The 10,760-nt window shown below is 34.6% G+C and overlaps 1 protein-coding gene across 1 annotated transcript in view; it reads left to right on the top strand.

Annotated features, from left to right (window-relative positions):
- The first annotated feature begins 9,264 nt into the window (after positions 1-9,264).
- The window catches only part of LOC111045818 (obg-like ATPase 1), a 56,470-nt gene continuing 54,974 nt past the window's right edge, over positions 9,265-10,760 (top strand). Inside the window, exon 1 of the mRNA XM_039436055.1 lies at positions 9,265-9,384. The gene's annotated coding sequence lies outside the window, so the exon portion shown is untranslated. The remainder of the gene's footprint in view (positions 9,385-10,760) is intronic.

Here is a 10,760-nt window from a genome sequence, read left to right as displayed (position 1 = left end):
ATTTTTTTATGTAATCCAATGCAAAAAGTATAAGAAGTGAACAATCAGTTCAACAGTAACAGAACAGAAAGTTCACAGTAAATTTACGATAGAAGCAGTTCACTTCTTATCCTCTCTGACCATAGAACTGCATCATGAGAATGTCACAATAAATTCCACATCAATTTTTATGATAACCGTACAAATACAGAGAGACTCGAATGAATTTTCGAGATCGATTACTTACAGACACTAGCATTGACAAATACAATCATGTTATAAGAATATTATGTGATTGAAAGAATGGAAATAATAAATAATAATATAGTATATTTCGCACGGAAAATGAGATTTTGAGGCCGAGGACTAAAAAACCGATTTTAAGCCGGAAAAACATTTTTGCCCGTGGTGCGAACGATATTTTTCGCCACACTGCAGGTATTGCTGACAAAATGAATAAAGAATACTTGTATTGTATCTATCTCTTTATTTTAGTGGTAGAAGATTTGCATTCAGGATTTCAGATTCTTTTAAAATTTCACTTGGAATATCATGGGCGTCGTCATCTTCAAGCATTTTTGAAAATTCGGAATGCGCTAATCAACAATAAATAATTGAATAAAAATGGTTGCGAAGCGAATTCTGAATTAGTTTGATTGGAAATTCGAACTGAAATAATGGGACCTTCAGATAAAGAAAGTTGACACTCGCCCGATCTAGCGGATGACTTATTAACTACGGACTTCCAAGCGGCTGGAAAGAGAACACTTTCTTGCCTAGACCGGAAAAGAAACTTGTTTCTTATGTCAGACGAGAGTCGTCTGTAAACAAGGTCTTTCAGATCTACGTAGGGACTGGAAAACAGCTGCTTTCTGTGCAGTGTGGCGAAAAATAATAATAATCGTATGGCTTTTATTGATGGGGAGTTCCTGACGGAAGGTTCCACCTCGCCTGAATATATTATTTGAGCCGTCAATGGGCCTTACGACTGTCATATACTTCAGCCGGGACCGGCAGTTTAACGTGCCCATCCGATAACACGGGAGTGACCCGTTCAAAAACTTTTTGTTATGAGCGGGGTTTGAATCGGGGATCTCTAGGCTGCTAAGCAAGCACTCTATCCACTAGACCACGGATCACTCCGAAAGAATGAATGAAAGAATGGTGAGAATACAGGAAAGATAAAGGCCCGGTTGCAGAACAACCGTTTAAATTTTAACCGTGATTAATTTCACGAGAACCAATCAGAGAAGGCGTGTTTGAAAAGACGGCTTCTCAGATTAGTTCTCGTGAAATTAATCACAGTTAAAATTTAACCGGCTGTTGTGCAACCGGCACTAAGAATGAAAAGGAAGACATCACATGGCTGTTAAAGAGTGGTACCCTGGTATTATGCTTCTTAGTTTGTTTATTATTAAGCGTAATAATAATATTATCTGTATTTGTAGCTGCATATAATCTGCATTGACACACACGTTGAGGTAAGGAGACTATGGTCCGGTTGCACAAAAGCTGGTTAAATTTTAATCGTGATTAATTTCACAAGAACCAATCAGAGAAGGCGTTTTTGAAAAGACGGCTTCTCTGATTGGTTCCAGTGGAATTAATCACGATTTAAGTTTAACCGGCTTTTGTGCTACCGGCACAGAGTCTTCTATCTGATTATGTATCAATTGACATTTAGATTGCTTCGAGTTAATCTTGTGGAATTAATCACGGTTAAAATTTAACCGGCTTTAGTGCAAGATGAAGAATGAAAAACAAGACATCACAAGGCTGTTGACGAGTGATACTGTGTTTTTTGTTTGGTTGAAATAGGGCGTTATACATTAGCACAGGCGATCGCCAGCATGGAAGGTACGTATAGGTTGCTTAGTTGGGTTCGATCTTATTAACGCGTTTAACGAGGCCAAATTGGCTATAAACTCCCCAGTAGAAAAAGCACTGCTAATGACTACACCTAAAGTAAAGTAAATTCAAGAGTGAGACACAGATTTACTTTTAAAAGTCAGCATGCCTTTCCGATAATATTGAAAGCTTTACCTTAACGAATGCTGACGGTTTTGTATGGTTCTCACTATACCCACATTGAAGGAGGGAAAATAGGAGCTGGTTAATTATATTGAGAGAAGGGAGGAAAATTAATTCTTGCGAGACACCTCTCCGGTTCGTTTATTCTTTGCTCGTTTGCTTCGGTTTGGTTCGTCTCCTTTTCTGCGAAAATTCGCTCCGTTTCCCCTCCCATTCAAAAACCACCCACTCCTCCCCCTCAACTAACCTTCAAAGCAGAAGCGCCGACAGAGTCGAAATTTAATGTCTTCGAAAAACAAAAAACTGGAGAAATCTTTGAAAAAGTCGCCGACGAGAAAAGAGGAAAGATGAGAAGAGAGAGAGTGAGTGAGGGAAAGAGAGGAAAAAAGAGGAAAAGTGAGAGAAATGATGAACATACTCGGTAGTAAATCTGGTTTCTTCGTAAATTTAGAGAACAAAGACCACCCTGTGAGCTGATAGCTACCCGTCACCCTCGTGTCTTCAAATATATCATATCCAACACTGATTAGAGGGCTGCAGAGAAATCTTAATACAAATGGCTATACCAGAATGAATTAACCTCGCTAACTTCGGTTCTGTATTCTATTTTCCTGTTAAAACTTTTTCAAAGATCGGAATAAATCATGTTCGAGTGGAATTTGATGAATAGAATAGAATGACATATTCAAGGTAGTAGTACATACAAACATAAAATAGCAAATTTATTCTATTTGATAATAATTTAATAATTAATTATTATATATAATAGAATCTACTATTCTTATTGAACTTGACATATCATGTCCACTCATTCTTTCTCACAAATACGGTACAAATCAACATAATGACAAGGAAAGAAACACCAGCTTTAAACCCCCAACTTCCTCTCCCGAATTTTTATGAATAGCTTGGTCAAATATTAAATTTTGAGTCTTTGCTCTTAATTATTATTGGTATATTTTTTAACTACGTAACACACGCATTAATAATTTCACGTATCATACATATTATATCACATTCCCATTTGATACAAATCGTGAGTGAACATTGAGCATTAAAGTGGAAAAAAGTTATGATGTAGAAAGTCAACTTCCTCTTTTTACTTTCCTTGCCCTATTACCATAGGTAAGGAAAGTATTGCTTTCCGAAAAAAATTAAGGTACCCAAATTTCTAAATTTCTATACGTTTCAAGGTCCCCTGAGTCTAAAAAATTGGTTTTTGGGTATTGGTCTGTATGTTTGTGTGTGTGTGTGTGTGTGTGTGTGTGTGTGTGGTGTGTGTGTGTGTGTGTGTGTGTGTGTGTGTGTGTGTGTGTGTGTGTGTGTGTGTGTGTATGAGTGTATGTGCGTCTGTGTACACGATATCTCATCTCCCAATCAACGGAATGACTTGAAATTTGGAACTTAAGGTCCTTCCCCTATAAGGATCCGACACGAACAATTTCGATCAAATTCAATTGAAGATGGCAGATAAAATGGCGAAAATGTTGTCAAAAACAAGGTTTTTCGCGATTCTCTCAAAAACGGCTCCAATGATTTCGATTAAATTCATACCAAAAATAGAAATTAATAAGCTCTATCAACTGCTATAAGTCTTATATCTGTAAAAATTTTAGGAGCTCCGCCCCATCCATGCAAAGTTCGATTTTAGATTCCCAATTATCAGGCTTCAGATAAAATTTAAACAAAAAATTCTAAGTGGGAAAGATTAAGCATGAAAATCTCTACAATTAATGTTCATTAACATTTTCACCTAAAATTGAAAATAAGCAGGAAATTCGAAAAAATGTTATTATTTCAATTGCAAACTGTTGACAACCGTTGATTCTATTAAATTATTCACTATGAAGAGATAGCAGACCTCGTATGTCACCAGCGTTATTGTCCTGTCACCAGCTGGCTCAGATCTTTGTTTATAAGTAGACTTGAGATGCGCGTGCACACTAGCGTCAGGTGATCAATTTTCATAACAGCAAGGAAAGTTGTGTGAGTGCGCCACACCAGATTTTTCTTGTACAGAACCTATTGTTGTATTGATTTCTCTAAACACACGAAATTGTGTCACGGACAAGTAATTTTCAAGGCAATGTATTGTAAAATGTATACTTTGGTACTGAGAATCAGATGAATTACAATTGAATTTGATTGATTTTCAATACATTTTAGTGACAATATTGTAAGCTTCACTTATCTTCAGGTATTCTTTTATCGAGGTGAACTTGAAAGTTCACAACTAGTGCATCCGATGTCTCAACTATTTACAGCATTCACCGTTAGTAAGAACTCAATTATCTAGTATTTTAATTGTTAAAACTAGTTCTCGTCATGCTTTTATGGGTTATATGGGTGACCATTCCAATTTTAAATGCAGCGCAGCGATCTAATAACACAGTTCGACTAGTAAATTCGTCCATTACAACTTTAACACAATACGCAGCTGCTTATTAAAATGCACTAATTGTACCCGGATCAAATGGAGAATTTCGAGAACAGATAATGAAGACTATGTGCCCTTTCATGAGTATCACTCGGGTAATAATAATTATAGAGTGTAACCAATCCTAGGAGTATTAACCGCCCAGAGGTGTTGAAAAAGACACATGTTGAGAATAAAAAGATCTCTAAAGTTTCAAGATTAATTTATTCTTGCTCCAGGATTGTTTTATTTCCATCTACTTCCCAATTGATACAATACTCAATTTCTATTCGAAGGGTGATGGACTGTACCATAGAGAAAAGATAGCATGAAAGGGGGTATCTATTTCATATTTATTTATTTATGAGGTTAGCAAAAACAATACAACGATCGAAAAAGAAAAAACAGGCTATTGCCCAAAACTTCTTCAATCTCCTAATTTAGCTTTAAATTGTCCAAATATTTCACATAGATTATGTCCATTTCAATTTATACACCAAATCACAATCTGAAAATATAGATTAGAATAAAACAAACAATTTTAAATTTGGATAGATTGATGATAAAACTTTCTTAAAAACATGAAACAAACTTTAAATTAACAAAATATAGAATAAAACCACTTAAATTTTGAGTTCGAAAATATCACGTTCACCTTATTCATAATTATTGTTTAGTATTTGATCGTAAACATCTTATAGCATACTCCATTGTCACAAGATGAAAATACTCTATACTCAAAATACTCAAGATGATGCTCTATACTCTTTATTAGGGGAACAGCTCACATACGTAGCGTACATATATCGGTATCTTATGCTATCTTTTCTTTTCTCTATGATTGTACATTGTATACCACACCATTCTATAGCGTCACAGTCGAAGCCAACTTGGTACAGTTGCCAATGAAGGTCAGAACATTCAGAACATTGACAATGAAAGAAGAATAATAGAAATTACATTAAATTAATTTGATAATGGATGAAGATCAAAGAGTCAGTGTGCCAATCGAGAACCCTTTTTTTTCTTCTCAAACTTGTCAATAAGGGTAGGAGTATATTAGGCGGTTTTTCAGGCTTCAACCCAATCAGACAATCGGAGAGCTTCTTGCCCTGCCGACTCTTAAAACGCCGTCTGAAAACGCAAGAAAAAAGCTTAATCTGGTCTCGCCCCAATTATTTTCATTTTGATATTTAGAATGTGCATTATAATTGATTCAATTAAATTCTAATACAAGCAATCTACCTCTGAATTGGAATGGATATACATGAGAGGGAGAGATAAGAGGAAATTGAATTAAATCGCTGTTTTTATTAAAAACCTAGGAGAGTGAAGTTAGGGCGCAGCCGGCCCTCTCTTACACTTAACCCTCCATACAATTCTAAGCTACAAAGTTAAAACTAAAACAAACATCAACCACCATAAATTAAAGTTAAAGAACACGAAAAAAATTAACAAAGAGAAAAAATAAAAGGAAAAATTTTAAGTGAGGGGGAGGAGTAGTGCATAAGTAAATAGAAGACGGTGAAGGAGAAGATGGAGAAGTCATGTAAGGTGAAGTAAGGTAGAGCAGGAGTAGAAGTTAGGACAGTCGTAGGAGGATGAGAAGGAAAATAAGTAAATGAAGGTGGAGTAGAGAGAGAAGTTGAAAGTGTAGGAAAGAGAATAAGATTGAGGCGAAGGAAGAGATGAAGGAGAGAAGAATAAGTAGAATGAGTGGAAAGATGGAAGAGAAGGAGAAAAAGAGAAGGACCCATGACTGGACTTTCACCACGGCCCTAATATGTATAATCAGCATAAACGTACACATTAGCCAAGCGGACCCTGGACCCTTCTTCCATTGGGGTACTGAACATTGGATAACTGCTGCCAAACCCCCCCTGGCAACTTAAATGAATGTATTGTACATCATTACCGAGATAGTTGTATCGATAGATGGTATTTTTATTCTCGAAAATAAGCTAGCTGAAATGTGTATTTTCAAATTGCTACGATTTTTTAAAACGCATTATCTAACTATTCAGGGCAATAATGACCATGCTCGCTGCGATTGCAGCGCTGCCCGCGGCGATTTAAGAAAGCTTTCCTCGAATAATTGTCGTTATTGTTTGCTAAGAAAGTAGGAGAGGCGTTCACCTCTGTGTTCAGTACTTTTTACGGATAAAAGTAACCATAACAAAAATCTAATAATTTGATTGTACCTTCAGACCAAGCCTAAACTAATTACGAAATTTGATGCAATCATGTAGATTATTGTGATCAGTGAGGCCGTGCCTTATTGTCGATGAATTGGTGGTATCTCTTGTTGTGGGAGCGGTGGAAAAAGATTTGGGGAAAATATGTTTCCATAAGTGGTGAGGTTTACGGTAACGCAAAATAGCCCGCGGCTGTCACCTTGATTTTCTCTCCATCTTCTATCAAGTTTCGAGCTTGCACCCACAGCCTACAATCGAAAGAGTTACAAAAATAAAACATCATGAAATTAGTTTGAGAAATGGATGATTGTAAAGTGCTGGAGTTTTAAGATAAGTATCCGAAATTTGAAGCCAGTAGTGAATATGTTAATTTGTACTGTTCTCATGATATACGTGGATGATATTATCCTTGCTACAAATAGGTTAACATTCTACAAAATAGTTATATTTTATTGTCACCACATACTGTTATCAATCCTTATATTATTACATCCTGTATCCTGTTAGTTATATATTGCAATCAAATCCTGAAACCTGATTATTCTAAGGAGTAGGCCTATATCAGACAAATTAGGTCAATATTAGTAGCTCAATTTCTATATCTGGATTTAAATTTATACAGTACTAGCCGTCAGGCTCGCTTCGCTCGCCATATCCATCTAGCCAGGGGGCTCCGCCCCCTGGACCCCCCGACTGGATCGTCCAAGAATGAGATCAGCAGATTTTTCATTTGAGCATTTTTATCATATGTTAGGACAATCCAGTCGGGGGTCCAGACTAAACGTCTGGCTAAACGGATATGGCGAGCGAAGCGAGCCTGATGGCTAGTAATATAATATTCCCAGGATTGAAGTAGCAGTGCCCAATCAATTTTTCTGCGATAAATGCATTTAAATCCTCAATTTGGTGCCAACCTAACAAAGTCAACTCAACTTAATGCCAACCTGACAAAATTATTAATTTAGTTGCCAGTTAACAACTGTTTCGAAGAGGTACTCTATCTAGATTATAGTTCTATAGTAACATATGATATATGATATGGAAATTTCAATTATAATTAAGAGATTGGGAGAAGAAGAATATACATGCTAAAAGACGAACTTTAAACCCTTAAAAACCACCCTTAGAGTTAAAATATTGCCAAAAGATTTCTTAGTGCGCCTCTAAAGGGCAAACTGAACATACCTACCAAATTTGAACGTTTTTGGTCCGGTAGATTTTTAGTTCTGCGAGTGAGTGAGTGAGTGAGTCAGTCAGTCAGTCAGTCAGTGAGTGAGTGCCATTTCGCTTTTATATAAATAGATCCTGAATATTCTTTGTGAATTGAATGCTATTATTTGATTTTTCAATGTTCAAAGCAAGTAAGAATTATTGGTTCTTTTGTTATTTATCATTTCCAATTTTCGTTACTGGAAATCCAAGGCCCGGTTGCACAAAGTCCTGTTTAATTTTAGTCGTGATTAAATTCTACAAGAACCAATCACAGAACGATTTTCCGATTTAAGAGAGAATCTCTGATTGGTTCTCATGGCATTTAATAGGGATTAAAAGCTAACAGACTTTTGTAGGTGTAGGTGTTTGATAGATGCTGATAAATTTTTATGCGATTCCAACTTCCATATTAAAAGAATTGTACAGGAGCCCACTCAATATAGACTACAACTTGCTAACATTCGAATTTAAATGTTGAAGTTGAAATAATAAACCTGATATTTTTATGATATTCATAGCTTCATTGAAATCATAAATGGATATTTGTAGGAATAACATTATTTGAAGTAACATTATGAAGATAATATAATTAAATATCCGGTGAAACTCAAATTGTTGTGTGAGATTTCATACAAAATTAGGAGAACTATACTTTTCAATTCGTTTGCGAATAGGCTTATGAACAAAATATGAATCTGCGAGTAGAGTACCTATAAAAAAATGTTGCTCTTGAATGAAAACCTACTTTTTCATTTCATTTGAGTGTGGTACTGTATAATGGTATGTGAGCTTTTCCAGTATATTGTAAAAAAAACAAAAACAATAACTATAATTTGAAATAATAAATTATAAAATACAATTAATTTTATAATATATTTTTAGAAATGAATAATATCTTGATATAAGTTATAGTTAAAGGATTTTGATGTTTGATACCAATGAGCTTGTTGATCCTTATATTATTCTTCCACATACCTATAATTTGTACACAGTAATAATATTATAAACACTTGAAATTTTTTTGAATAAAGTGTTTTATTAGGTCTGCTATTGTTTTTGTCATTTAAATATGCTGATTGTCTACAATAATCAATTGATTGTGGGAAAAAAGGCTAATAATATAATTTATTATTATTGAATTCAATGAAATTTATGATTCATGAGTACCTAGGCTAAACAATATTATTAGGCCTACATTATTCATGATTTTTGTAAGTTGGAACAAATAGTGAATTACTGTGTGGAATACATCTTTGAAATAAAAGCAGAATTATTCTGAATAGGCGTAGGTAGTATCATAAGTTGAATAGAGAGATAGTTTACTATAACAAAACTATTGATAAGCTCTTTTTAGGATACTCTGTTTGTATACTGTAATATTCAAACTACGCGCGAGAAACCTTCTCCAAGATGGATGACCTCAAAGCTGAGATGAAATCAGCTGTTCGTCTGGGCTGTGGGCTCGGTTTCTCTTCTTTTCGTGGTGTTGGAAATAACCACGTTTTTGTAGTGATTAGTTTTTTGATCCTTTGTCTTTTCTACTTATAAATCGTAAGTCAACTTATCAGTCAAGTATTAAAATACTTATTTAGTGTGTTGCGTACGATTAAAATCTTATCTGATCCAATATTACAAGTAGTTTTCGTAAGCCGATTTTTAGGTTAAGTCTTCCCGTCTGGTTACTTGTTTTCAATTGATTTGTTACACACTCAGTTAATTATTTAAGTTTTGTCTATTCTTCTATATATTTTATTAATCTTTTGAACTTCCAAATAGTCTGATCGTTATTGCACCTGATGTAATACCGTATTCAAGTTTTCCAAGTCTTAGAGTGAACTAGGTTAGGTTTCTGTGTGGATTAGTAGCCTAAAGAATTTACAGTTCTGTGTTTTGTATTGTTTCGTAAATAACTAGTAGTTCTGTGAACAGTAGACCTCACGCAGTATTCTCATCCACAAGTACCTGATTGAAACTATAGACCTTATGGAAATACAGCAATAGACTGGCTTCTCCACACATCTGTGTAATCACTTGTCAGCTGATTTATGATGAATAATTCTATAGTCTGATTTTTACTCTAATATTGGCATATGAAGGAGGCTTCTTTTTCCTTTTATATTATCCTTGAAATGCAAATTTCCAAAAACATTGTATATAGGCTACGTCGACGCGCAATTAAAAAGGAACATACCTGTCAAATTTCATGAAAATCTATTACCGCGTTTCGCCGTAAATGCGCAACTTATAAACATTAAGAGAAATGCCAAACCGTCGACTTGAATCTTAGACCTCACTTTGCTCGGTCAACAATATAACATTTTTAGAGGAAATATTCTACGTCTATTTCTCAATGACTTTTATAAAATTTGTGTACCTACCAACATAGGGACAGTTGATATTTATGTATTCCACAACTCTTGACCTAAAATAAAGGTTAAAATATGCATTAAAAAATAATTGTGTACAATTATCCTCAACCAGTATTGAGAAATGCCCCTAAACATTCCATAAATCTCTAAATTATTTTATTTGAAGAGGTACCCTTATCATATCCTTCAATCCTTATAAAAGCTATAACATCTGTCCTATCCTTCTATAATAATAATAATTCTGAGCGTGATGCCCATATAAGCTCATAGGCTTGTGCGTGGGTAATGAGTGAGAGGGATGATGATTGATTGATTGAGTACTTTATTTATGTAGATTAATATATATACTGGCTTATACACTTATATACAATAGCTTAAAATACAGCAAAATTATAGATGAATTTACAAAATATAAATTAAGAAAATAATTATTGAGCTGTATATGATATGAAAAAAAGCAATTTGTAATAACTATAGATAAAATAGATAATATTGTTATGCATCTACATAAATTGGCGGAGCTTTGGACATATCAATGTCCATTCTTCGGAAAGAATA

The sequence above is a fragment of the Nilaparvata lugens genome, chromosome 10, assembly GCF_014356525.2.
Source record: "Nilaparvata lugens isolate BPH chromosome 10, ASM1435652v1, whole genome shotgun sequence".
In the NCBI taxonomy this organism is placed as follows: Eukaryota; Metazoa; Arthropoda; class Insecta; order Hemiptera; family Delphacidae; genus Nilaparvata; species Nilaparvata lugens.
The sequence above is the reverse complement of the archived record's forward strand: the minus strand, read 5'-3'. Positions and strand labels throughout refer to the sequence as shown.